The sequence below is a fragment of the Leptonychotes weddellii genome, chromosome 10 (assembly GCF_054177405.1).
Source record: "Leptonychotes weddellii isolate Sample4059 chromosome 10, ASM5417740v2, whole genome shotgun sequence".
Lineage (NCBI taxonomy): Eukaryota > Metazoa > Chordata > Mammalia > Carnivora > Phocidae > Leptonychotes > Leptonychotes weddellii.
Genome location: NC_138378.1, coordinates 34,069,756 through 34,097,311, shown reverse-complemented (window position 1 = coordinate 34,097,311; position 27,556 = coordinate 34,069,756). Strand labels below are relative to the sequence as shown.

Below are 27,556 nucleotides of genomic sequence, written 5' to 3'. Positions count from 1 at the left end.
AAGAGCAAAGACAATTCACGTGGCTGGAATTAAACCAGAATGGTATTCTCAATTCATCTTCACTCCCCTTGGTTTAGTTACTCCATCTTCAAAAAGTCAAATCATCAAGAAACTTTTCCCAGCCTGCTACTTGGGAATTTTCTGAGGACTAAGATGTTATGGGATATTTATTACACATTGAAGCACATCAACACGAAAGTGCTATTTTGGAGGAGAATAGGTGTTCATTCAGAACTGGAATCAAATGAGGGTTTCCTTCTAATAGCTTCAACTAATTAATCACTCTGGCATTAGTTATAGCCCCCGTGTCCAGAGCTTGTTTCTTTGGTGCAGGCCATGGAACAAAAGATCTGACCAAACTGGATAAAATGCTTGAGCCAAATCATTGACTATATCCATCCATCCATCCATCCATCCATCCATCCATCCATCTTTCCATCCATCCAGTCAACAAGTGTCAGCCACATTCTAGGCACAGGACATAGAGGAATGAACAAGGCATGGGCCCTATTCTCTTAATGTGTACAAATAATTGAGGGAACAAAATAATAAATATGACAAATAAAATCAGATCAGAAAGTGGTGACTGGTAAGAAGAAAGAAGAACATGATGGACAGTGGCCAGGGACAACATTAGACAGGTTGCTGGGGAAAAACTTACTTGGGAAGGCGAGACCTGAACACCTGCTGCAATCTGGGGGAGGAACATTCTCACAGAGGAAACAGCAAGTAAGACAGTCCTGAGCTGGAGATGAACTTGGCCTCTTTGTGGGACAGAAAGAAGGCCAGTGAGGCTGGTATGGAGTGAAGGAGGGAAGACAGTATGTGATGAGGAGGAAGAGATGGGGATAGCCAAAGAAAAAGTGACAAGAAGGCATTTTGAAATTTAATGCCTTTATTCTGAAAAGAAAAGTGCAAGTCTGTTGTTTTTCCCAGCTAGTAAAAAATGTCTCTATTTAGTTGTCATTTGGGTAAAATTTTTGTAGTGATTGAAGAGTGTAGAAGTTGCTGGACTTCTTTCCCAAACCAGCCCTTCTCCTCCTCTTGTTCTCCCTGGACCTCTCATTGGTGGCTTCCTCCATCCCTTCAGGGATAGCATTTTCATGTTTACTGGTGAAGGGAGATGTAGAGATAGAATTTCACCAGCGTTTGGGTCAGTGGTTAATGCTCTTGTTATTCTTGGGCATGTTTTGGGGTTTTGGAGTGTATATTCTAGCACACTGTCTCCACACGCACTCCCTGCCCCACCAAGGTGCCTTTGACCCAGCCAAAGGGTTACATCTGGTATCAAAACACTCCCGACTCTGAGTACCAAAGGTCAAGAACGGCCAGAGGATGAAACACATGTAGCAGATAAATATCTTCTTAGAGAGTTAATCTGAAGGCATGAATCTTTCCTATATCGTTTAAACAGAAATGGAGCTGAGGAATAAACGTGCTGGTGCAGAGACCACCTTGGTGAATATGCCAAGAGGGCAAGGGACCACCAGGCTGCACACTGACCCTTCCCCAGACAGAGATTCTGGCAAGGGCCTGGGGCACCCTTCCCTGCAAGTGCAAGACAGAGATAGCCTGTCTGCTCTCACCTCTTTAAAACATGCAGTTAGAGAGTTACACAGCGGGGAGAACCTGAATGCTCGTCATCATGTTTTTGCTTGCCCTCCTTTTTTTGCTCAAGAAATGTGGCCAAGGGCAGTGTCTTTGTTCACCTTTCCAGGCCCCTCTCTGCCATGGTTTTTGTCTCCGGGCACATCCTCGTAAAGGGAGTTGCCCTGGCATTCCCGGGCATTGCTCAATGCAATGAGGGCCAAATGTATTATGCTGAGACTGAGCCCAGCACATGGGGGGGGGGGAGGGGAGGGAAGGAGAGCAGGGGAAGGAGAGAGAGAGAGAGAGGAGCATGCTAAGTCTTCCCTCAACATAAGAGTTCTCTCTATCATAGTCCAAGGAGTGAAGACTGAAGGCAATTGTTCTCTTGTTCTTCTTCCTGGATCCCCAACCCTAAAACTTCTCCAACAGTGTTAGTGAGCACAGTTGGATTCTCATAGAGAATTTCTTGCAGAGGATTTGTGAGTATAACTCTTAGAAGGGAACCAAGGCTTGCTTGCCAATTGCTTCAGGGATTGCCTGCATATCCAGCCCTAACTTTGTTGTAGTAACTGGGACACACTGCTTAACTGGGTTCAAAATGGAGCTCTCCTTCCTTTACCCTGTGAAGAAGTACACTTTCTACTCTTAAAAATCACATTTTAGGAGAAGAGATAGGAAATGCTATTTGGCATTTTGTTGAGATGGCTCAAAAACCAAGGACTGAATCTGATTGGTTTCTTGGGATGACTCTGGAATTTCTTGGTAGGAGATATACCACCACAGAGTGATCCTGGCTTAGCCATGGACCAAGAAAACCCATTAAACTCTCTGTGGCTCAATGATCCTCCATGTAAAACAGCAGATAATAAGGAGAGTCCCATGCTGTCCCAGCAGGATGGTCAAGACAACTCAGTTGGGTTGCGTCTACACATGAAAAAAGAGAGAGACAGAGAGAGAGAGAGAAGTGTAGAGTTAGGGCAATCGGCTGGTCAGCTCAGGCCAAAAGATCCTCTGCCGGGAATAGACTGGGGCTAAAGTATGTTTTGGCTTGAGTTCTGCACACAATTGTGGCATTTCTCCATCTTTTCCCAATACCCCCACCCATGCCCCAAACAAGCTTAGTGTTCATAAAGCATTTGGAAGATGGGAAGTAATAAAGAAACACTAATGACAATCTCTGAATATCTGAATTCCTCTTGCATCTTTATCAAAACATATTTAACTGGAAACCTTGGCTCTCAGCAATGGCATGGCCCCAAATTTCCAGAAACTGGAAGCCCTAGGATAGAAGGATGTCTTACAATGGCTCATATAAAATGAAACTCCACTTTATTCAATCAATAACAAGTTTCGGGAGTAGCCATTATTTTGAAAATCTCAATTTTACGTCTGGGGTGGGAGGCAGCAAACAGGATCCACCAACAATGCAGGAGAAAGCCTTTTCTTCATCTTTTGTCTGGGGGAACACACTGCACATCTTCCTTGCAGAGCCACCCCCCCCCTCCCCGGGAGGTCTTGGTTGATGGCCATCACTCCATCTCTATCAACGAGCTCACCCGCTGAATGTCCTACTTAAGTTAAGCTAGCAGAGTGAAGATTCTCAGGAAGGGTGGACCACAAAATGAAGATTTTAAATAGTTTGTGTTTTATTTAGAAAAGCAAACGCTCTTTTCTGAAGGCATTATTTTGCGCAAGTCCAGGAGCTAAAGAAAGGAAACGTCGCCATGCTTTCTGTGGTGCTGCAGGATCATTTTGCCTAAATTCACATGACATGAGGAGGTTGGCTTAGCTTGAGAAAACATTTCTTTACCCATAATGCATCTTTGAGCTGATCTTCAATCGGTGCTGCAGCTCTGGTCGCACTGTTCTCTCTGGAGCTGGGATTACCAATAAAAAGAGGAACCGAAGCACTAAGGCTGTTATATGCTTTATACACATGCACTGCTCAACAGCTGAGGCAGGCGATCTACAGTGACCAAATTATATAGCTACTACTTGACGCTCCCCATCTTTGTGCATAAAGTCTGTCCTGTCCCTCTGTTATTTTACTACTATTCTTACCTAAAATGGGGGGGAAAAGTAATAAAATGTTAACAACTATGATAAAATAATAAAATGCGAGCCATGTATTTTGCCTTAGATGGCAGTATTGTGGCAGATATTGCAATTGCCTACCCAATTCTATCCCCCTATTATTCATTCATTCATTCATTCATTCATTCATTCATTTTTACTCAGTATTCCTGTCAGGTGGCACTGTACCTGGCTAAAGCTACATTTCCCAGCAACCACCGCAGCCAGGAGCAACCACGTGACGCAGTTCCACCCAATGAGATGTGCGCAGAAGGTGCTGGATGAGACTGCCGGGTGGGAGGCGGTCAGTTTACCTTTTGCTTTTCTCTCTTATACTTTCTCCTACCTGGAATGCAGATACAAGTGCTTCAAGTGAATGAGGCTGCTGGCAGTCATGAGGTTGAAGGCTAGTCTCTAAAGATGGCTGAGCGGAAAGATAGGGGAGCCTGGGTCCGGGATGGCAGGGTAGAGCCATCATAGGAATCCTGGACTGGTGACCTCTGAACTTCTTTTACCACAGCCCCGAGCATTAATGTTAACGTTGACAATGCTGCAGCACCAGTAGCCACGTTCCCTGTTGTGACTCAATATTAGAGCTGTGACTACCAGTGGAAAGGGAAAAGCCCTGTTCAGTGAAGGGACTCAAAGCTGGGTGCTCGGTTCTGTGCAATGCACATAATCGGCAGCGCACAGAGGTACCGACAGGGCATTTAGTGAGTCATCGTGGTGAACTTCACAGTGGCAGCCAGGCTACATATGCCCATTCTGCCATCTCTGCCCTTCCCCATACGTTTACAGAGTCTTCTCATTGTGTCAGCATCTGTATATTACATTTCTCAAGTGTATTCCTCACTGTGTAATGTAATATTTCCTTTAAGTTGTCTTAAAATCCTATCATTAAATTTCAAGGAGTTTGCCCTCACGAAAAGAAACCAGAGCCCCTTGGACAAATGGCCCGCTGATTCCAGAGCTTGGGATACTTGGATGCGCCAGAAAATGAGGAAGCTTTTAGTGGTTAATGGTGCCCTCCCAAAAGAACACAGGAACCAGGTTAAAGGGTCCCCTCTGCACAAAGATTAGACAATTTGGGTGTCAAAACAAACCCAAATTGTTTGTAGCTTACCACTGCACATAAAATCCATGCAAATCCATGAATTTAGGATGATACACACAAAAGAGAAAGCATGGAAAATACTGTCACCATTTGAGGTAGGAATTATGACACTCGTTACTTGGAACATTGGTGTTAAAAATAGGGAAAGGTTTGCCTGAAGAAATAATGTCTGAGCCGAGACTGCAGAGGCAAGCAAAAGTGAAGCAAGTGAAGCAGGTGCAAAGCACAGAGCAGGGTGGGGGTGGGTGGGCCAGCGGAGCCCACAGTCCTGGCAAAGCAAATGGGTGCAGGCTCCCCAGGGCGTGGGAGGGCCTGGCATGGAGACCCAAAAGGCATCCGAGCTGGGATGGAGTGGGGCCACTCTGCGGTCTTAGTAAGATATCACGGATTTAAAGAATATAAACGTCAGGCCCAGCACAGAGATCTCAACCCATTAACCTTTGGTCTGAAAGTTTTCTGTCATAGTGTTGTGATTTTCCACCAGGCCATCACTTCCCTGGTGGCATTTTCTGGGTCATCTGGAGGCTTCTGAAGCTATGGGGTTCTGGGATCTCCTCCCTCCTCCCAGCTCTCAGTAGCTGGTCCTGAATGCCCCTGGGAAGGCTCTACCAAGATGAACAGAGAAGAAAAATGTCTCCCATCTGTAGACTGGGGACAGTTTCAAAGATGATAAGCCAGATGCTTTATCATCTGCGTCCTTTCTTCCCAGGACATCACTGGCCCAACCACTGCCTCCAGCCACTGCATGGCGGGGAGTTGCTCATTCTGGCTATCCTCGCGACCAGCGAGGGTCGCCGCAGCCCCTTCGAGGTCAAAGTGGTCACAATGTTCAGAGTTTCCAGCTGGCCATTTGGCATAGGCAGACAGAGAGGGAGAAGTTTTTTGGGGGGACACAGGGCAAACGAGGGTGATCAGCTCACAGGGAGGCAATCAAGATGTGGAAATGGGTGATGGGTCCACCTTTGGGAAACGTGTGCTAAGCATCATTGTCCCAGTCTTCAAATAGGCACCTGCCCTATTCTGCAAACATCTACCAAAGACTGGTATGTGTGTGTGTGGGGGGGAAGGCTTATCTGACCATTTCCAGAACCTCCAGAAGAGGCACAAATTGGTGGCTGGTTAGGAAGGTTTTAGTGCCTTTTTTTTTTTTTCTTTACAAGGCTGTGGTAACTATTCCCAGATTAACACAACCAGGCAGACTTCTTGGAGGCAGATGGGATGGCAAATTTCTGGAGGGCAAAGCACAAGCATATCTGCAATCTCAAAGCCCACACCCTCCAATTCCACAAGCTCAGGGGGCACCCAATAAGTACTAGTTGATGATAATGATGGCTACGGGCCTAGTTAGATTTCATTTTAATTAGGCTCAGGCTACAGGCCTCATTACCCCTAATGTGGCTTTTATGTGGGATTCTGAAGAAAAAAACCATCTAGGCATCATCTATTGAAGATATTAAAGAAGATATTATTAGCAATGCTTTTGGTCTCATAGACTTTGAACAACAAACAACAGAGATTATAATTAATGTCACTGCAGCCTCTCTCCTTAAAACATACTAACAATATAGCTAATTAGCAATATGTCCTCATTTGGGGCTGGACATCTGCATATTATTATCGACAATGCTTGTTTCCTTTTTCCAGATTAAAGGAAGCCATACTGCACTCAGGCATATGGCCATGCTCCTTTCACATTAAAACACTCCGTTTTTCTTCTACCCACGATAAACACACTCAAAACTCAGAGCTTTATCTGTGCTAGGCATCGATTTTTGTCTGGAACACTTCCACGCATCTAAAAATAAGTTCAAGAATGCCACTGGTGGTATTTCAAAGGGAAGAGCAAAATTTCCCCGTTTGGGGAGATAAAAGAATAAAAGGGCACCCTGATTATCTTTACACATGATTGGGGAGCAAGCGCTTCTAGGAAGAGAAAACCAGAATAAACAAAATGAGTTTCAGGCAGTGAAGTCGGCTTTCTTAGGGGGGTGCACTTGCTCTTAGGGCCTGGTTGGGCAGACAGCATCGAGACCATTATGGGAGCGGCAGTAGGGGGTGGTGGAGGCTTGGTCTGCAAAGTGTCGGAAAGAAGTAAGCAGGACCCACGGGTGAAGATGCAGATGACAAGGCTGGCCACCTTCTGCTCTCTCTGTTCGGGTGTGATGGTAATTGCTCCCCTCCAGGCAGCAGGAGCAAAGACCGTATCAGTGGCTTTATTTAACAGCAAGCACGGAACGGCAACTTCCTGGCAGAGGGGAAATGGCCAGAAATATGCTTCAATCTTTGTTGTAGCAGCCTGAACACGACCCTGGGAGCGAGTGACACAAGCACATCATGTTTCAAGAATGCAGGAGTGTGGCATCTCGGTTGGGTATGGATCCTTCTGTTGAAAGCCTGACTAATGGCTGAGGAATCTTACATTACAGTGGCAGAATGTATCGCAAGAATGTCTGTTTTAGGGCTAGGAATGACCCTGCTGATGATCCCAGGCGAGGCTTTAGAAGACATGAAGAATGGTCAACTAGTTGCATTTGAGCAGGGAGCTGGTTCCACAGGGGAAGGGGTCACTATGGCAGGCCACCCACTCCTGTGCTTCTTCCTTAATGGAAGGCTCTTGGGGCTGGCTGACAAAATGGAAGTCAATACCCCACTGGCTTGTCTCTGATACTGCTATAAACAGCTTTGATCTTGGAAATGTGTGTGTTATTTGTGATTTTTCAAGTTGTGCTCTCTCCACTGCTGGCCAAGAAAACAGAGTGGGAACTATCCAGGACCCATTTCCTTTATGTCCTGTGAGGCTAAAGAATGAATAGAAGTGAAACACAAATTATTCTTTCAAGTCTAAGAAAACATGTAAGAAGTAGAGCCTAAGGGTCGGAAGCCAATTTGGCCAAAAGAAACCTTCACCCATCATCTAAAACATCTCTGCAAATGTAAGGGGATGGAGAAATTGTATTTTCCAGAACCTTTCTCAGAGGCAATGGTGGACCTGCCTAGAAGGCACACTTTGATGAGTCCTTTTTGGTGTGAGACTCCTCAAGAGTAAGATACAGGGAGGTTTTATCTGCTGAGAGGGCTGTCCGAGTTTGAGGGCAGAGCTAACCTTCTCAGGGCTGTAGAGAACAGGCCAAGGGTGGCCACCAGGGGGCCCTTTAGCCATGTGGGGCTTAGCTTCCCCTCCATGTCAAATTTTGAGCAAATATTTCATGAGTCTGGATTACTGAGGGTTTTTCAAGTCGTGATTTCTCCATTTGTAGCAAAGAAAACAGAGGGGGACCTGTTCAGGACCCATCTTCCAGGACCTGATTTGAAGAGGCACCAAATTATTAACATGCCTAAGTGGCCCAACTATCTAAGTCATCCCTTGGCCAGAGTGGGAGGGTGTCAAACAGGACAAGGAGACGCATGGAATGGGGGGCTTCCAAGGCCCAGGTCAAGGCTGGTGTTCTGCTGTTGAGAGGCAGAACCAAAGAGCATTAGATGGCAGACCCCCAGAGGCTGGCCTGGGGTGGGGGTAACCCTGGGGACACTTGCCCAGATTATTATTTTAATCAAGAAGATGTATTTCTTTCAACACCCAAAGTCAAGACCCTTCACTGAACCCTACCATAAATCTATGTTCCAAGTACCTCCAAAATAAGTTTTAAAGGGAATTGGACCTTTACCTTGAAATCCTGGAAAAGGGTTCATGGTACTGTGGAAGGGGCCTAGGCCAGGAGGTATGAGGCCTGGTTCTATGTCCTAGCATTGCCCCTATCTAGTTTTGTAAGCTTAGGCAGGTTACTGTACCTTTGTGCCTATGGTTTGCAAAAATGTCTACAAATACTCTCTTAATATCTATGCTTTGGGTAGATGCTTCCCACACTGTCATAGTGCTTGGCCAATGAAATGAGCTTGTGTACTGGGGCTTGTCTATTTTTGCTGCTCTTTGTAATCCCAAGACCACTGTGTGAAGAGGCCTGGGCTAATCTGTTGGATGATGAGACACATGTGGAACGGAGCAATCCGCCCCAATCAGCCAGCCAATGACCAGCCACTCAAATGGAGATCATCCTAGACCACCCAGCCCTAGCTGAGTCAACCCAGACTAGAAAAGCCACTGAGCTGATCCACAGACTCATGGAAAAGAATCAGTGTTCATTGTTTTAAGCTAATGAATTCAGAGAGGCTTGTTACAGCAAAAGCTAAATAATTCAGAGCTCAGTTATTTCTTCTGTAAAATGGGCATGGTGAGGTGGAGTGGGAACTGCAAAAAAACCCCTCCATCTATCCAGTTCTGACATCCTAGGAACAGAGTCCTCAGGAGACACTAGTCCTGGAGAAATATATTTTCCAACAATGCAAAAAAAAAAAAAATGTTACGCCAAATGCTTGAAAACATCAAATTGAAGGTGGGCAGATGAAACAAAAACTGATGGTTCTAAATATCTAAAATGTAACTACTATCTTCAATTGCTAGAACACCTTCACCTTCTCCACCTGCTAACTGCCAAGCTGGGTGAAATCTGTTGGAAAACAACCCCCTGCCTACCGCTTCCGTCAATCACGTGTGCTGCTTTGTTAACAGCCCTATTGCCGGTTTTTCAAAGATTCAGACCTGAGATTTAACAGTTCTCCCCTCTCACTTTCATGATGCACCTGTACAGCTCTGTGGGCTGCCAGAAACTAGCAAATGCCCATTTATTAGGGAACCCCTACTGACACTATAAAACAATTATAGAGCCATCATAGACCAACTACAGCCCGACGTGCAGAGACCAGGACTAGCTCGCTTCCCCACCTGCCCATACAGATTGTTCTTATTTGGACTGCTGGTCTGTTCTCCCAGGGAAACTGTTTGATCCTTACGTGGATAGCTGGTAGACCAGGTGATTGTGGTCCCTCAGCTTAGCTTGGCTAACCTTTCTTTATAAATGGTCGGGGGTGTTTGTTCCTTTCTTAGATTCGCTAAGCGAACACTTCCTGGGCACCTACTTTGTGCCAGGTGCTCTGCGGAGGGTGAGATAGTTCAATGGCATATCGCTTGTGAAGGACAAATTATCCAAAGCTTGGAAATAAAGCAAGAGGATGTCTGCAGGTCTCTCAATTCATACCAGGCTGAAGGACAACAGGCCTCTTCAAGATTATCTAATTCTCCAGGAGAAGGTAGCTTTGTTTCACCTATTATTTACTACTGATTAGGGCCCAGACTAAATGTTACATGCTAACCTGTACATTTTCATCCTGTAGAAATATAAGTAGTTTTTTGTTTTTTAAAGATTTTATTTATTTATTTGACAGAGAGCCACAGCGAGAGAGGGAACACAAGCAGGGGGAGTGAGAGAGGGAGAAGCAGGCTTCCCACTGAGCAGGGAGCCCGATGTGGGGCTCGATCCCAGGACCCCGGGATCATGACCTGAGCCGAAGGCAGACGCTTAACAACTGAACCACCCAGGTGCCCCAATTTTTTTTTTTGACTTGGTAGAAATAATTCCCTAAAAATTCTCATCATAAGGAGCATGTAACTCCATGAGGTGATGGATATTAACCAAGCTTATTGTGGTGATCATTTCACAGTATATACATATATCAAATCATTATGTTGTGCACTTTAAACTTATGCAACGTTATATGGCAATTGTGTATCAATAAAACTAGGGAAAAAAAGAAACAATAACTGAAAGCTTACTTATTGCCCTATAGGACATTAATCAGTTTTATTTCTAACTTACAAATTTACATCCTTATGATTTTGTTAAGTAATGTTTTAAATATGTGTTCCTCAAGTCCTCTGACCTGGCGTTAGCATCTTAGCTCCCTTATTAATTAAATTAATTTTTGATATGTATTCCTTTCATATTTGTATCAGACTCATGTTTTTAACATTATGAAAACCATATTTGGACAGTGTTTTTTCTTCAAGGACTTCAGACTCCACTGGGGAAGTTAAAAAATGCTTACACACATATAAGATGCAAGGTAGAAGTGGGAAATTCCTTAGGAGTGGAAGCTTTCAATGTAAGGAAGTAAAATGATCCAGACTCTTACTAATGACTTCAAGTCAGCATGTACTGAATCTTTTACAGCACCATAGTATGTTCTTTTATTTTCTCTAAAAGACCCCTATCTGTGTACAGGTCCCATGCAGCAGCAAGCTGAAATGAGTGTGGAGAAGCATTGTTTGTGAACAGGATTTCTCTTGGGATTTCTCCTCTGACGAAGGGCTGTGGAGGGAGGGTGGAAGGCCATGTGCCAGTGGGCACCCACACTACTTTCAACCGTTTTATTACCTCCATGCACCCATACAATTTCCTACTCTGACCCTAGGGAAACAAGGCGACCCCCAATGTTGTTCTTGACAAAGATAATTCTCCCAATAGAATTCATTCAGTGAGGTGAAGTTCAAGAAAAGAGGACAGCAAGGTTCTCAGAAGCTTGCTTTCTCGGGGCGGTCATGAAGAGGGGCGGTTTGCAACAGAGAACATGCTTACAGGTTTACTACCCTCCCCAGTATAAACACCATGGCATTAGGATGTATCAGTCTGCATCTGGGCAGGAAATGGATGGCACTGAGGTACTGGGTGGCCAGGGAGAGCTTAATAAAGGAACAATTTACAGATGTCTGATTAAAGATGCTGGAAACCGCCAATGATACTGCAATATCCATGCCCAGTAAAGCCAGGGCGATCTTACAGCCCCAGGCCTGAAGAGGCAAGGAAAGGGAGATGTTACCACTCTCCAAAGTGGGAGGAGGAGCGTGGTGTGTGGGTGTGTGGGGGCAGATGAGGCTGGCTAAATACTGCCACCCTCCCTCTCTTCTTCCCCTCTTCTGCTGCCCTAGAGCAAGGGAGCCTGTTGATGTAATACATACAGATCAAGTACCTGAGGCCTAAGTTAGAATGGAGAAGGGCAAACGCTGGGTCCAGAGACAGAAAGAGAAGATATAGGGCACATAGGACATGTCTGGGAAAACCACGTGATCACTCGTGCCAGGCACTGGACGTTAAATCGAACCTTCACAACATCCATTTGAGGTGGACATGAGTACCCCTATTCCAGAGATGGGGAAGGTGAGTCAGAGAGGTCCCTAGCTAGTAAGTAGGCTCCACAGCCCTGTTCCTCCCACTGTGCCCTGCTGTCCTAATTCCTCCCCTGGAGGTGCTCTTGAGGCTAAGAGGGTCTGCAGCCCCTAGAAGTCCCCATCCTCCCCTGACTGCGGCTCTTGTCCAGGGGTAATGAGGGGTAGCAGTTCCAGGGGGATGGCTCAAGAATACTGACCTGCAGCACACTGTTGATTTCATCCTCAACTCTGCTTCCCCACTTTGTTTGGTGGGGGAGTCCTGGACTCTTTTTCTTAGGAAAACTTATACTAGCCCAATGCCTCTTCACTTGGGCAGTCTGATTTTATACATTAACACGTGCAATATATACTTATATATTATATATATAATTTATATTTATAAATAAATATATATATAGTCACACTGCACAAGTTGAGAATGAATGGGCTAGTATGAGTTTTCCTAGGAAAATGAGTCCAGGACTCCCCCTACTAAACAAAGTATATATTTAAATTTATGTATATATATATTCATAAATAAAAAATCTATCTATATATATGTGTATATATACATAGAGAGAGAAGAGATGAAGTAAGAATGGAATGGCACATGAGGGTGCCTGGGTGGCTCAGTTGGTAAAGCATCCGACTCTTGGTTTTGGCTCAGGTCACGATCTCAGGGTCCTGGGATCGGCCCCCCACATTAGGCTCTGCACTCAGTGGGGAGTCTGCTTAAGATTCTCTCCCTTTCCCTCTGCCCCTCCCCCTCCCCTCTCTCTCTCTAAAAAAAAAAAAAGAATGGAATGGCGCATAGTACTTCATGCAAACATTGTGACAGCTATTCAGAGGGCCAGATGAGGCAAAGAACAGACAAAATAGGTCACAAAGAGCCCGGCCTCAAACATGTGTTGCTTCGGAGATTAGCATTTGGTGCCATCACATTCTTCCTCATGCCTGCTAAAAGTCTGGGGTGACCTTTGAAAGTACTGGGGGCCCAATGGCTGGCCATCCACAGGAGAACGTATAAGTGAAATGCAGGCATAAAATAGTTACAGAATGAAATGCTATGGAGCAAGGAGAATGAACAAAGTTCATCAATGAACAAACATTGATGAATCTCACAAACATGATAGCGAACAAAGGAAGTCAGATACCAAAGAACATAAAACATACGATTCTATTTATACAAAGCTTAAAAGCAAGCAGAATGAACCAGGGCTGTTACAAGTTATGAGAGCGGTGACCCCGGGGGTGCTAGTGACAAGAAGGGAGCCCTTGGGTTTCGGGGGCACCAGCCATGCTCTATTTCTTGGTCTGGGAGCTGGTCACGCAGTATGTTCACTTTGTGAAAATCGATTGAGCTGTGCACTGTGATTTGTGCTCCCTTTGGTGTGTATGTTACTTAGATGCAGAGCTTATATAATTACCAAAAACCCAAAAGAAAAGAAAACAGAATGAATCATAGAGCAATGGCAATTGGCAAGATCATGAATATTTCTTAAAGATGCCACACTTCCATATTACTGCTATTTTCTGAACAATAAAGGGTACAGGGAAATGCAGTTTTTGAAAAAAGAGGGGCTTCACCTTGCCAACATTACTTCCCTGTGGCTCAATTTTCTCACCTGTCAAATGGGGAGCATCTCTGTAGTAAACACAGGTCTCTTCTTCTCCTCTTCATTATTCCTTTTTCTCATTAGCCTTTCTAGTACTCAGAGGTATCTATCTTTTCTCTTGAATGTTTCCCCGCTCAGCTCCTATCTTCCCTAGTTGTAAGCACTCCTCCACCTCTGCTACCTTTTCAGAAATGTCTTCTCTGTGCTAGCCTTGTCCAAACACTCATCATGCATCAACTCAGTGCCTCCCAAAGCTCCCCATCAGATGGGTACAAGCACACCACCTCTACTGTACAGATGAGAAAACTGAACGGAGAATGTCACCAAAGTCGCTCAGCTCATAAAGGGTCCAGCTGGGGCTTCCTATTGAATTGACTGCTTCCGTGGTATTGCTCTTGTCCACCACAGTTTTCCACGATGGAATCACAAAAATTTAGCCTTACCCTTTAGAGTTGCCGTCTCATCAAAAAATCTGGACCTGCTAAATACCCTCTGAATAAGTGGATGGAAGGATAGATGGATGGATGAATGAACAGGATTTCAAAGCCCCATAGGTGTGGGCACAGCTGAATCACCCCACCTCCCTGAAAACATGTTAGGGTCCTGGGATGTGGGGGGGATGAACAGAGGCTCTGACAAAGGTGGGGAAAGTTCTCCCTACCTCAGTTCCTGGCTTGGTCTCCACTTGTGAGGCGACCCCAAGTTCTGCCCAACATGACATGGCAGAGGCACTTGCCTCCCAGTGACATCATGAGCAGTGCCTGGCTTTACTCTCTGCCCAGACAGAGAATGTAGAGACTGCACTGGAGGGACCAAAGGGGACAGCCACCTGGGCATGACCGATTCACCATTCAACACCCAGGGAGTGTACCAGCAACATAGGGCAGGAGGGGCTTGGGAAGCAGGGACAGAAAGAAGACTCAGAAGGAGATGAGGGGTAGGAGCCCAGGTACATTCAGTTCTGATTCTGAACATTTTCAGAATCTACTTGCTTCTCTTCAATGTCAAATAAGAATCCAAAGATGATACATATGTATGTCTAGATACATACTGATTTGCAGATACACATATTTATAAGTATGGATACATAAGTGTATACACGTGTTCACCAAGCTCACAGAAAGCTGGTAATAAGCTGAATTATCACTTTAACCTACTTGTTCTCAAAGTGTGGTCCCCAGCATCAGCATTATGTGTTAACTTGAAAAATGCTGATTCTCAGGCCCCACCCTGCAGAATCAGTCTCTGGGGTGGGGCTCAGCAGCTCGTGTTTTAACCAGCCCTTCCAGTAATTCGGATGCAGGCTAACATCTGAGATCCTTGGCTCTAACCAGGAAAATATGAGGAACAGGTAGCTGAGTAGTAGTTACAGAGCTATTATTCTGATAGTCACTTTAGCAAAGGGAAAGACTTTCAGGAAATGAAGGGCTCTCAAATGGTTGGTGTATTTTTACTGGGGAAATGTAATCAGGTGAATAGCAAATTAGCCCCAAGGCATCCAGTCCAGCCTGGGGAGACCCTCTGAGCTGTCACCCACTCCTCAGGGACTTCCCCCCCAACCCCCCAGTGAGGACACCCAGGACAGACCTCCTTGCCCTCCTGAGTCCCTGGGTGAAGGAAGCTGTTGCTGAGTCAGGTGACATTAGAAACCAATACACGGGGTGAAAAGGTAGAACCTCGAAGGTGGAGGATGTACTATAAGATTTGACTTGCTTCCCACTTATCCCCAGCATCAATATATTCTAGCCTTGTCCTGCTCACTTAGGTAGCAAGTGTCCCAAATGGGGCAGCAAAGGGTTTCTAACTGACATCCCCTTCACCGTGTATCTATCTCTGAATAAGCTACGTGGGTCCATGGGGAGGGACAGGCTTGGGCCCTGATTGGCTACTAGATAAACTTTTCTAGCTCAGAGGGCTGGCAGATTCAACAAGGCCCACGAGGGGGCCCTCAGGAAGGCCAAAGAGAAATTATCAATCAGTATACAAGAAAAGAGGGAAGAAAGAAGGCAGAAGACAGAGGAGAGAATTAGATTGAGTTTCCTTCAGGCACCCCAAATGCCAAGTGCCTATTACCATGGTTTGGAGGTGGCTCCTTTTCAAACCTGAGAGCTCCCCACTGCCCTAAAAGCACCACACAGCAAATCCATCATCAAGGTTAAATCCCAAACTGTCCAACAGCTAACCCGCAATTTTTCAGGAAATTAAAGAATGACTCAGGTGTGAAGTTGAAGAAACAAATCTATCTGTTCCCAGCCTATCCGCAGCAGTCACCATGAAAATGTGCCCCATTCTAAAGGGAAACACCCCCGAGGAGCATTCCTTCACCAGTTCCCCTGCACACTTGCTCCTTATTCTCCCAGGGAGACCTTCTGGAAAACAGAAGCCTGATGGATGAATCCAACCCGAGAGAATGCTGTCTTCAGACAACCCCCACAGACCCCGACTGGAAAGGGCTCGTGCAGCAGCCAGAGATTTCCTCTCCTCCAGCAAATTTATACCTCATTCTGTGAAAATGCCATTTCTTGGCTTCAGCTCAGACTCTCCCCTTCACTCCCCAAGTCTGCAGATGGAAAGACTGGTTTTTAGGTAGAGAAAAATCCATTTTTAACCAAATCATGAGTAGTCAGTCAAATGCTCGCCCTCCCCAGCGGTCTACAGGAAAGGCACACAGTGCACAGAAACTTCTCCCACATGCCAGGTTCCATCAACTTACGAATGACTTTCAACATCCTGACTTTTGAAAGCAGGCTCTAGAAGGTCAGAAGATAGAGTTTGTTACAAGTGGGTCTGTTCATTCTCTGACCAAAGGAAATCCGTTTCTTGCTTTTCAGAAGAAAAAGAAAGCATCTTATGACCCCTCCCCCCTCACACCACTGCTGGTTCCCTCACTCCCTGACCGGGATCTCAGGCCTCAAGTCCAACTAATAGAGGATCCCATTCCCTGGAATTCCTGCCCCTCCCCAAGGGAATTGCTCCCGTCCTAGGTTTTGAACAAAGATTCCACGACGCATGTTTGATCTCTTCACGCTCCATTTTCATTAGTCCTTCACACTCTCCATCACTTGGAAAAATACAAACAGCATGGTTCAGTTTTAAGGTTAAGAACTGACAGTCTCCATAAACATTTTTACAATGGAAGTTGACTTATCCACTGCCAGGATTCGGTGTCTGTGGGAGGGGGTGAGGTGGGACGAAGGCACAGTGCGTAGTAGAAGCCTTCAGCGTCAGAACGAGAGAATAAGAACTGTGCATTAAAAGCGGGTGAGAGAAGCCCCTGTGAATTTGCTGGCCAAGAACTGGATTGATCCATTTCTGGATAATTAAGGTATCACAGGGAGGGACAGGGAAACCCAAGGTGCAGGGTACCCCAGGTATAAATTCCTGACTTATAGAAAATACAAAGCAATCAACGGTCCTCAGCTGGGACACTGCCATGCCATGAAGATGAAAAGTAACCTAGGAAGAGCTTATAAAATCATTCTCAGGATGTTTTAAGAAGAGAGACAGAGGATAAAATAGATGGGGGCAAGGAAGACCCAGAACTTAACCCGCATTCCACCCTAAACCACCTCAAATATTTAAGAGCTGCTGGGATTCATTTCGAATGGTATGTGGGCAGATGAACTTCAGGACTTTATTTATTTGCTCACTCAACATGTAATTACTGAGGGCCAACTACTCTACCCCAAGCACTGGGAATACAATGATGAGAAGACAGACACCATTCTTGCTTTCATGGAGTTTATAGTTTCCAGCAGGGGTTCCCAAACTTTGCTGTACCTCCTGATACCCAGGTAACACCCCAAACCATTTAAATCAGGGTGTCTGGAATAGGACCCAGGCACCAGTACTTTTCAAAGATCTCGGAGTTTCTGTGGTGCTACCAAATTTGGGAATCACTTAGGATTCTTAGCTGCGCTGCCACGATTTGCCCAATCTAAGAGTGCCAAACGTTGCTCGTTGCTTGTTCTAGCAGCTTCCACTCTGCATTCTGAAGCTCCATGTGTCCACAGAACTTCATCCTAATGTCTTCCAAACAAGTGCAGAATTCTGTGTAGCTCCTAGGGGAGTTTCCCGACTACAAGTACTAGCCACATTTTTAAACACTGGTAGGAACACCTCCTATTCCAAACCCTAAATCAGAACACATTAGCCAGCACATAATATGATAACAGTGTAAAATATATGAGACCCAGGCCATCCCAGAAACTCAAAGCCTCCTGGCTGCCATATCTACAAGGTCATTTCGTGGCATAAATCCTGGGAGCAGATTCCCAGCAAGTTTAAATCACCCGATGTCTTTGTTAAGGTAGAAAAGGAGAACTTGCTTGATAAGCCCTTTTCCTCTGTTCTCTCCGAGTTTTTTATATCCAGTTCCCCTTCAAGCAATCAATGGAAATCCATTATAGCCTTTCTTGGACCTACTCCTGGATTTTCATCAATTTAGAAAGGAAACATTACATTAAGTCTTTTTCTGGAAGGCTCCAGGAATGTTCAAAAATCAGAATAAAAGAAAAGAGAAAGAAAAAAGAAGTCTGTTTTGAAGTTGCAATGAATGTGCCAGAAGAAACAAAACAAAATAAAAAAAAAACACCCAAAACCCAAATGATGAATCCTGAGAAAAATGTTGCAGAAGAAGGACTTCCCCTGCTTCCCGTTGTGCGTTCTTAAGGCTGAAGTGGTCCCTACTCAAACCGCCAGAGCCTGCCAGTTGGCCAACCCAGCGGCATTCCACTGTAGAGATTAAAACCAACTTTATGATTGTGGTGCAAATAATAAAGAGCCTGGCAGGGTATCCTTCCAAAATGAAAGCTCATTTATTTTCCGAGGTGTATAATTTGGTTGTAAATGTTTCCTTTGGGCCAAAACATCCCAGATTGGGTTTTTGCCTGGAACGCATCATGGCTTTGCTGGAGAAGAATGGACTCCGTGTGGTCCTGCCCCATCCATCCACTCAGGGCATGGAGAGGTTCAAGTTGGCCTGCTCTGGCTTCCCGTCTGGAAGCAGAGCAGAACCAGAGGTGAGGAGGCAGGAGGCCCTGGGGCCTGGACTGGATGCACCAGCTCCCAAGTCCTGGTCCACCTGTGAAATGGACAGGTTCACCACTGGCCCTCCCTCATGCCTGTTTCTGTACCTCTTGAGGGAAGTGGAAGATCATTAGGAGCCCTATTCCCTGCAAGACTTGGCTTTTCTTCCAGGTCTTTGTGTCCTCATTTTATTTATCTTTTCAAAAAAATCATCCTACAAAAATCCACCCAGCAATGACTAATATTTGGATAAAGGCAAAGTCAGATTCTTTCCAGGGCTCATGTGCTGACCACACGTACTTGGGGCCAGAATTTGGCCCATGGTGTGTAGCCAATCTCACCCAAATACAAACAGCTTTCTCTACTATATAAGCAGCTTCAGAAATAACAGCCCTTTCTACCAGTTTTGTGTTTATCACCTCTCTTCCTTACATCATATACTTTCACCCTGTCTCCCAGTTGTATCTTCATGGTAAATCCAAAGCCAGTGCTATGCTTTGTAGATAAAAATATATTTATTCCATTTTTCCCCCACTCCCAAACATCTTGTGGGATCAGAGGAATGGCATCAAAGCCATCATGCGACATCCCTTCAGGATCTCTGAAGTTGTCACTCTAACATGGGGATCGGGGTGCAGGAAGGGGAAAGACGTGGGCTGAAAGGAGAAGCGAAATTCGTCCTAGGGAACATGAGGGGAACACTTGTAGAAATTTGTGTTAAGGGACCTGGCTCAAGTGGTGAAGTTCAATGGCCTCACGTATTATGAAGTCACCTGCTGGGAAATGATGAAGCATGCTTTGGCTAAACCTAAGACCCTTCTGAGATTGACCCTGCAGCACTATGTCAGGCAAAATGTTACATAAAAAAAATAGCTTCCTACGGAGTGTAGACACCTCACTGCTAAGATGAATGGTCCACCAGCTTGTCAAAATTATATCAAATTTTCCAGTTGATCACGGCCTCTCTGAGTCAGTTCACGTACCACCAACTATGGGTAGGTCACAGTCAGCTTTTTGGATAATAACCTGCTGCTGGACATCAGGCTGCTAATTCAAGTGGAGAAACAAGAAATGTTCTTGAAGGAGAATCAAGGGATTAAATGCTAGAGAATAAAGTCTTCTGAAAATTCATGTACAAAGAAACTTACTAATATGAATGGGGCACCACAGCCTTAGCCTCCAGTAACCCAGTAGCTAATTCCTTCAGCACTTTTTGCTGTCACCATCAACTGCATGGCCCACCTGGCACTTGGGAAATCAGGTTCATACAGTATTTGGAAACCACAATACTGATGCAGCGTAGACAAGCCATACAGGAAATTCTGACTTTCCTCAGTATCAGACTCACTAAAGTAAGGGATTCAGACAAGGCCTGTTGCAAGAACATCACGTTTGCCCTGAGGTTAGAGGGCTTTATTCGAGGACACATGCATCCTACTGAGATAAAAGAGAAACCAGGATCCGACTTTTTGAAAACCATAATTCTTTCCTACTTCACTACCTTTTGTCAATACATCTGAGCCTCTGGGGCTGTAAGTCACTTCCATCATGGTCAAGTTACATCTCCTTTATGAAGCTTTCAAGACTGTTCACAGTTCCCAGGTGCAAACATGGCTTGGCTGAAAATCATTTTGAATTCAGAATATGGTCTACAGAGGTCTGGACAGTGGGTTTTGAGAAATAATTACCCTTCATGCCTGAGTCTCTTTTAAGTTGCTCTTCCTCCTCTGAGGTGTGCGCACATACACACCACATACACCACTTTCCCGACAGAAATGCCTGTGGTTCCAACCAAGGCATCTGGCGAAAGTGTCCTGGGTCACTAGAAACCTCTTGACCTGTGTAGGCTACAAGCTACGTGATAACTTACTTCATCACATGGTCAGAAGTGAATCAGGGGATAGCAACACACACACACACACACACACACACAAGGTGACATTTAATAGCACAATGTTTCCTGATGCTGCTTTTTTTGGTAAGTTGAAAAGGTTAATTCACAGAGGAGCAAAAATTGCAGATTCGGGCCCCCCTCCTGCCCCTGATGGTCTTTTATTTATTTACTTCTTAAAAAAAAATCTCTGTTCTACTCCCTCTTTTGCCCTGGGACGGTTAAAAAAAAAATCAAAAGAGTAGAACATTTATTATAATGCGGGGGTTGTTGAATGACTGTGAATCATTCCACTAAAAAATCAGGTCAAGTTAAGCAGTTTTACATTTAAAAGAAAAAGTAAGATATGAATGGAGAAGCCCTAATTAGTCACTTCCTTCTTATAGGTCAGGGGTTGGAACTCAAAAATCTAATCATGGTCAGCTGTCAGCAAGGAGGTCAATTTTCTGGATGTCAGTTTTCTCATCTCTAAAATGAATTTAAGAATGTCTGCTCTGTCTTCGCAAATCTAGTGAAAGCATTTTGGGAAGCACAGTACTAATTGACAGAGCACATTTTACTGAACATGCGCTGTATACATTCAGGGATTACACCATGTGCCGTGGGGTAGAAAAGAGGAGCAGCTACTATTTCTGCTCCCAAGACCCTTACTCTGTTTTGGCAGGCAGAGGGGGGAGTGGGGATGTTTAACATCCTCAGATAATTATATATGAAGAATGATGGAGTCATCACTTAGTGGACGCACAATGCCATAAAGGTTCAGAAATGGCCCGTTTCCACCTTGACAGTTCATAGAAAAAACTTTCGTGACTTGTCCAGAATTTTCGTAGCTGGAAAGAGGGAGCAAGGCAGTATTAGCCAAGCGAATGGTCTCAGCAGAGAGGCAAAAGAGCATGGGGAGGGCACAAGGAGGAATAAGAGTCCAGTTTGGTTGCAAATACAGCCTATAAAGCAAAGGGTGAGAAAAGTTGATTAATTCCAGATATGCAGTTCCTTTATACCTGTTCTGAGGCAAGCAATAGGAGGAGCTTCTGGAGGTTCTTAAGCAAGAGAGGGCAATCATTTTTAAGGAACTTAATGTATTCTATTTTAAATAGACAAGAGAAACCAGAATTAAAAATAAGGAGATCTAGGAAGTAAGGACCCAGTTCACCACACCAGACAGGGAAGGGGAATGGTCCACTGCGACAAATCAGAATGGGCAGGGACCCATTTACATGTGGAGCCCAGTACAGAAGGCAGCTTCGGAAGGGTCCTCAATGGTCGAATCTCCTGCAGTTCACACTTTCCTGCAATCCCCTTTCTTTGAGTGTGGGATGGAGCAAGTAACCTACTTCTAACAAATAGGATATGACAAAAGTGATGGAATGTCACAGAGATTAGGTTACAAAAGACCATGGGTTTTGTCTTGCTCATGCTCTCTTTCTGGCTTTACTCATTTGTTTGCTCTGATGAAGTGAGTTGCCATATTTGAGCTGCCCTATGGAGAGGCCCCCTCGGCAAGGAGCTTTGGGGACCCTCTGCTGACAGCCCGTGAGAACCCGAATCTTGCCAATAAGCAAGCCAGTAAACCTGGAAGCCAGTCGTCCTCCAGCCATACCTTGAGATGACCATTGTCCTGTCCAATAAACTCGCAGCCTAAGCTGTGCCCAAGTGCCTGACCTACAGAAAATGTGAGATAATAAATGTCCTATTTTAAGCTGCTAAATTTTGGAACAAGAGGTAACTAATACAGGGAGGAAGATACTTAACTGGCATGGAGATGGTGGGGACAAATGCTCTTTGAGATTAAAATCCCAGCCTCATGGCCCAAAGTTGTGCATACTCTTTTATCTAGGCTTTGTTGATTTTAGAAATTTTCATAAAAAAACCCCACCTCTCCACCACCCCCTTCTTCCACTGTTTCCTAGAGCTGATTAAAGAAACGTGACTTGATTTTCAATTTCAAGCAACTTAGGGGGGCATTCCAATAGAAAAACTGGCAGGAAATTAATGCGATACACAGGAGGGAAGGCAGATACTTCTAAATCTGATATTTAGGTCAAACACACCTTTCCTTTTGCCCTCTTTTGATTTTGCATTGGCAGTTTGTTTTTAGGAGCCTGGTAAGGGGAACTATTCTCTCAGTACAAATGCGTTAGTGGCACCAAAATACTTGAATGATAGTTAACAAAAACAAAAAACTTGGCCGAGGATGTTTAAGAAACCGAATTATCGCTTCGTTTGTGCTTGAATTACAGTAGTCTCTAGCAAAACTAATATCATGTAAACTATGGAATAAACTTCCATGTTAAACCTTTTATATGTGTTTCTTTATATGAAATGTGATTACTTGTAATTAAATTCTTTTCACTGGTCTTCTTGCGAGAAAAACAAATTCTAAAACTGCCTTACCACATAGCTTGCAGGACTTAAGGATATACAATGTCCAAAGAAGTAACCACACTCCATTTCTATTAGCTAAGGCTGTTTCGTTCTTCCCTCCATAATGACATCTTCCACAGTAGTGGGAAACAGAGACTCTGTACTTGAGCTTGACACCTTGGTGAGAACTTGTGGTCATCATAGCGGTGAGAGACGGCCACCTGCAAATCAGTCCTAGGTGAGCTGTTCTGAGTCAGTTCTCCTGCTCATGGACACTTTTCATTCTAAAAAAAAATGAGCTCTGCATTTAGTACCAGATTGAGGCATATTTTCTTTCTGCTTGAGTTTGCGTCGCCCATCTGTGAGTGAAGGGGAAGACAGCATACAGTGTGGGTTTGTCCATGGGTGTGACCTTTCTAAACTGCTAATGGGCTCTCTCTCTCACCTGCAGGTGGATCAGCACCTCCTCCATTGCAGCTGGGTAATAGACGAACATTCCTTTCTGCAAATTCCATGAGCATTGAGGCTTATCTCCATTCCATAAAGGAAATATGTTATCTGGGTAATAGAGAAAGTAAGTCCATCTTCCCTTCAAACATCTAACTATTTCAGGGAAACCATACCTGCTACTCTAACTGCAGAAATACTGTGAACTCTAAATCCTGTATTCCTAATCAAATGGGTTATAGCAACTTTTACCCAAACTATGTTTTGCTGATTGGTAGCTGGATATATATTCACATATAGGTGCAAAGGGATGCTTTTCTCAACTATATGTCTTACAATCTGCGAAGTGATGGGCTGTATGGTAATTAACGGTCAGTTGTGGGTCATGCCATGAGACACACCTAATGGTGAGGCAGGAAGAAGACAAAAAGCTGAGAGCACAGGCTCAAGTGTGGTACGCAGGAGTGGACACACAGAGTCCTGAAACCATAAGGCACATTGAATAATAAGGTAGGGAGGGCTAGCCATCCACCAAAAATAGGTACCCCTGCTCCAAAGTGGAGGCAGCCAAGGGATGCACTTGCCAGCCACCTTGCATCAAGGTATGATTGATGTGAGCAGAAGTGATGTGTGTCCTTTCTAAGCTGGGACTGTTAAGACCACAGTGTTAGGGGCACCTGGGTGGCTCTGTCGGTTAAGCGGCTGCCTTCGGCTCAGGTCATGATCCCAGGGTGCTGGGATCGAGCCGCGCATCGGGCTCCCTGCTCGGCGGGAAGCCTGCTTCTCCCTCTCCCACTCCCCCTGCTTGTGTTCCCTCTCTCGCTGTGTCTCTCTCTGTCAAATAAATAAATAAAATCTTTAAAAAAAAAAAAAGACGACAGTGTTAGGATGCCTGGGTGGCTCAGTTGGTTAAGCGTCTGCCTTTGGCTCAGGTCATGATCCCAGGGTCCTGGGACTGAGTCCCGTACCAGGCTCCCTGCTCAGTGGGGAGTCTGCTTCTCCCTCTCCCTCTCCCTGCTGCTCCCCCTGCTTGTGCTCTTTCTCTCTTTCTCTGACAAAAAAAACCAAATAAATAAAATCTTAAAAAAAAAAAAAGACGACAGTGCTTCCATCAGCTTGGGTCCCTGAATGACTGCATGGAAATGGCCACTAAGAAAGCTGAGGACGATAGAAGTTAAGTGCTGTGTCCGAGATCACAGCCAGTTAGTGGCAGAGTGGAGACTCAAACTCATTTCTTCTGATTTTCAAGGTAAGAGCTCTTTCTGACAATGAAAAAGGAACTTGCCCCAAGCTACTGTGGTCATAGTGATTGAAAGTATGGACTCTGGGATCCAGGCAGCCAGAGTTCAAATCCTGCCTCTACCTCTACTAATTATGTGACTTGGACAAGTTATTTAACCTTATAGTGTAAAAATAGGGTTAATAATAGTGCCTGCTCATGGTGTTGTTTTGAGGATTAAATAAATTAACATTCTTCACTTGCTTAGAAAAGTGCTTGGCTCATAGTAAGTGCTATGTAAGTGTTTGACAAAAACAGGTAGATAAAATCAGGTGAGATCTATATAACTACCAGCGTACACCATTCCACATGTGAACACTAAGGGAGCGATGCCTTAAGCTATGGCTGCCAACGCCACCTTGTGAGACCTAAGTAACTCCTATCCCTCATCTGATGCCATTACATCAAACTAATCAGAGAAACAAGAGCCCAGAGGCCACCACTTAGAAAAGGTGTCACCTCCAGTCAAGAGAATTTCAAAACCATTCCCATCATGGTTACTCTAGCTGCCATTGAGAGATCTTCCATGACCATAGGCTCTCCATCCCACACTGCTTTGAACATCTCTTAATTGGACTCAAGCTTCACCCCCCCCAAACCCTCCTTCTAGATTTTTATTCCATGATAAGCCATCTCCTCTCATTTTCAACTTCATCTCTGACTATTCCTTCAACCTCCTCCTAGGTCTTCCTGGTCCCCATAGCTTCTTCCTGACCATTTCTTCCCCTTCTTCCTGAAAAACAAAGCCAAAAATGCATAAGCATTTCAGGATGATGGCCATTCCAATTGCTATGTGGACCCTCTCATCATTCTTCTTCATTCTTTGAAAATATAACCTTCTGGCTCAGTCTTCTTCACCAATCTCATCTGTTATCCTGTTTGGTAATTTCAACATCTATGTAGATGGCCCTCTCAGCTCCTTGACTTCTCACCACCAACAACCTTTTCCTCCACTGCATCTCAGCTACCCTCTGCCTAGACCTTCTGTCAGAACATCTACACAAAGATACTTCCTGTCCTGTTAGCTCATTTCCCTAGATTTCAACTCACTGAGATCTCTGGTCTGCTACCATTTTCTTGCCACCCTGCAGCTTTCTCTTTTACTTTCCTTCTTATTTAGCACATATTCCTTTATATAGCCATTTCTTTGTAACTCCCCTCAACTCTCCTTGCCTCCTTCTCTCCCGATGATCTATTTCACTGGCAAAACTTCAGTTCTGGTTGAACCCCATGATCCAACTTCTCTATGTTAGTAGCCAAGCAGATGGACGACAGGAAAAATAAAATAGCCCAACTTGAAAACCTGCTGTTTTCCATGTTCTCAAAGCTCAAATGAGTACTCAGCACTGTTCCAGAATCAATGGCCCTTCCCTCAGAATCTCGCCTTCGCCGGTATCCAAGATAACTATTTCATATCTACTCCCTCCAAATCCCCTACTCTTCCTCACTGTCCTCACTGCATATTTCATTGAAGGAACAGGAGCCATCCATGCTTAATTCATCCATGAGAGTTGTATGGTTGACTTTTGTATTCTCACACTAGAGCTACACTCCCATCTGCATAGCTCCCCCTTCTTCTCAACTATTGCATGGAACGGTCACCCCTGCTTCTATCAAAGGCCAATTTCCACACATGCGTTCTTGTTTCCTTGATCAATTTACCCCTCAGCCCTCCCCTCTCAGTCTGTCATCATTAATTTTCTCCTTTCTATTGGCTCAGTCTCAGCATCAGTGACACCCTGGTACCTCTGATCTCAAAACAAATGAACCAAATATCTGCCCTCAACCCCAAGTCACATGTTTCCCCTTCATAGCAAAGCTTCCCTAAGACCTACTTACAGATTCTATTTCTTCTTCTTCACCTTCCATTTGCTACCTCACCCAGAAGAGGCTGGCATCTGTTCCCATGATGCCTCTTATACTGCTCTCATCAAGGCTTTCAGCAATGGCCATGCTGCTCAGTTGAATGGACACTTCTCTGTCTTTGTCTTCTTTGCTCTCACAGGAGCATTCAAAAGGACTCTTTCCTTAAGGTAGTCTCCTCCCTTGGTGTCCATGACATAACTCTTGGTTCTCCTCCTACCACTTTGGTCATGACATCTCAGTCTCAGTTCCCAGTCCATTTGACCACTTCCCTGCTCATCATCTTCACTTGGATGTCCCACAGGTATCTCAAATTCCATATGTCCAATATAGATCCACTGATATATACGCCCCATCCCCCATAAAACTGGAAGTTATCTCTGACTTGTCAGTTTTCAACTCTGAAATACGATCCATCAGCACATCCTATTGGCTCTGTGTCAGAATGGTGTCTTGCATCCATCCACTCCTCCCCATTCTGGTCCATGTCCCTTTTTCTCTTGCTGGATTATTTTATTACAGGACCTCCTAAGGTGTTTGCACCCATCCCACTCATTCTCCACAAACCAGACAGAGCCATCATCCAAAATCTCTTTAATGGTTCCTTCCTTGCTGTTCTCAGAAGAACAGATATATCCTTTAGCATGACCTAAAAGCCTCCACCCTCTTCTGCAAGTTCTCAAACCACTTTCTCCCTTATACTTACTCCTTTTCTCCAGTCTCTTTTCTATACTTTAGTCAAGCCAAAGTTTCCCACCTCAAGGCTTTGGTGCTTGTGATTACATTTGCCTGCACTGCTCTCCAACTAGTTCTTTGCAAAGATGGCCCTGTCTTATTCTTCAGCTCCAGACTTCAGTGCCACTTTTCCACAAAGTCCTTCCCTGGCCACACTCTTTTAGTAGGTATCCCCAGGTATTCCCTATCTTTGCTCCCTATTCATGTCCTGCTAAGCACCTATTATAATCCATAATAATTACTTTACTTATGAATTAATTATTTGCAATCTCCCCTTCCAGAGCATAAGCTTCTACTCTATTGAATCTCCAGTGTCTAGCAGAGTGCCTGCACCTAATAGGCAATATGTAAGTGCTAAGTGAATGAATGGAATCATGGAATGCTTACTATATAGTCGGGCCATGCTCTATACTTATATGTATACCATGTTTTTTACTTGACTGCAACCTGGTCTCTGAAGTAAAACAGCCACAATTCATGTTCATTTAATTTCCTTTCAGTTCTCCTAACAACCTAA

At 44.7% G+C, this 27,556-nt stretch overlaps 1 protein-coding gene across 2 annotated transcripts in view; it reads right to left on the bottom strand.

Annotated features, from left to right (window-relative positions):
* Positions 1-27,556, bottom strand: part of ISM1 (isthmin 1) — a 69,147-nt gene that overhangs the window by 26,510 nt on the left and 15,081 nt on the right. The window contains exon 1 of one of the 2 annotated variants that reach the window (XM_081833242.1): positions 3,401-4,607. The exons of the other annotated variant lie outside the window; for it this stretch is intronic. The gene's annotated coding sequence lies outside the window, so the exon portion shown is untranslated. Of the gene's footprint in view, positions 1-3,400; positions 4,608-27,556 lie in introns of those variants that run through there. 2 annotated transcript variants of the gene reach the window in all.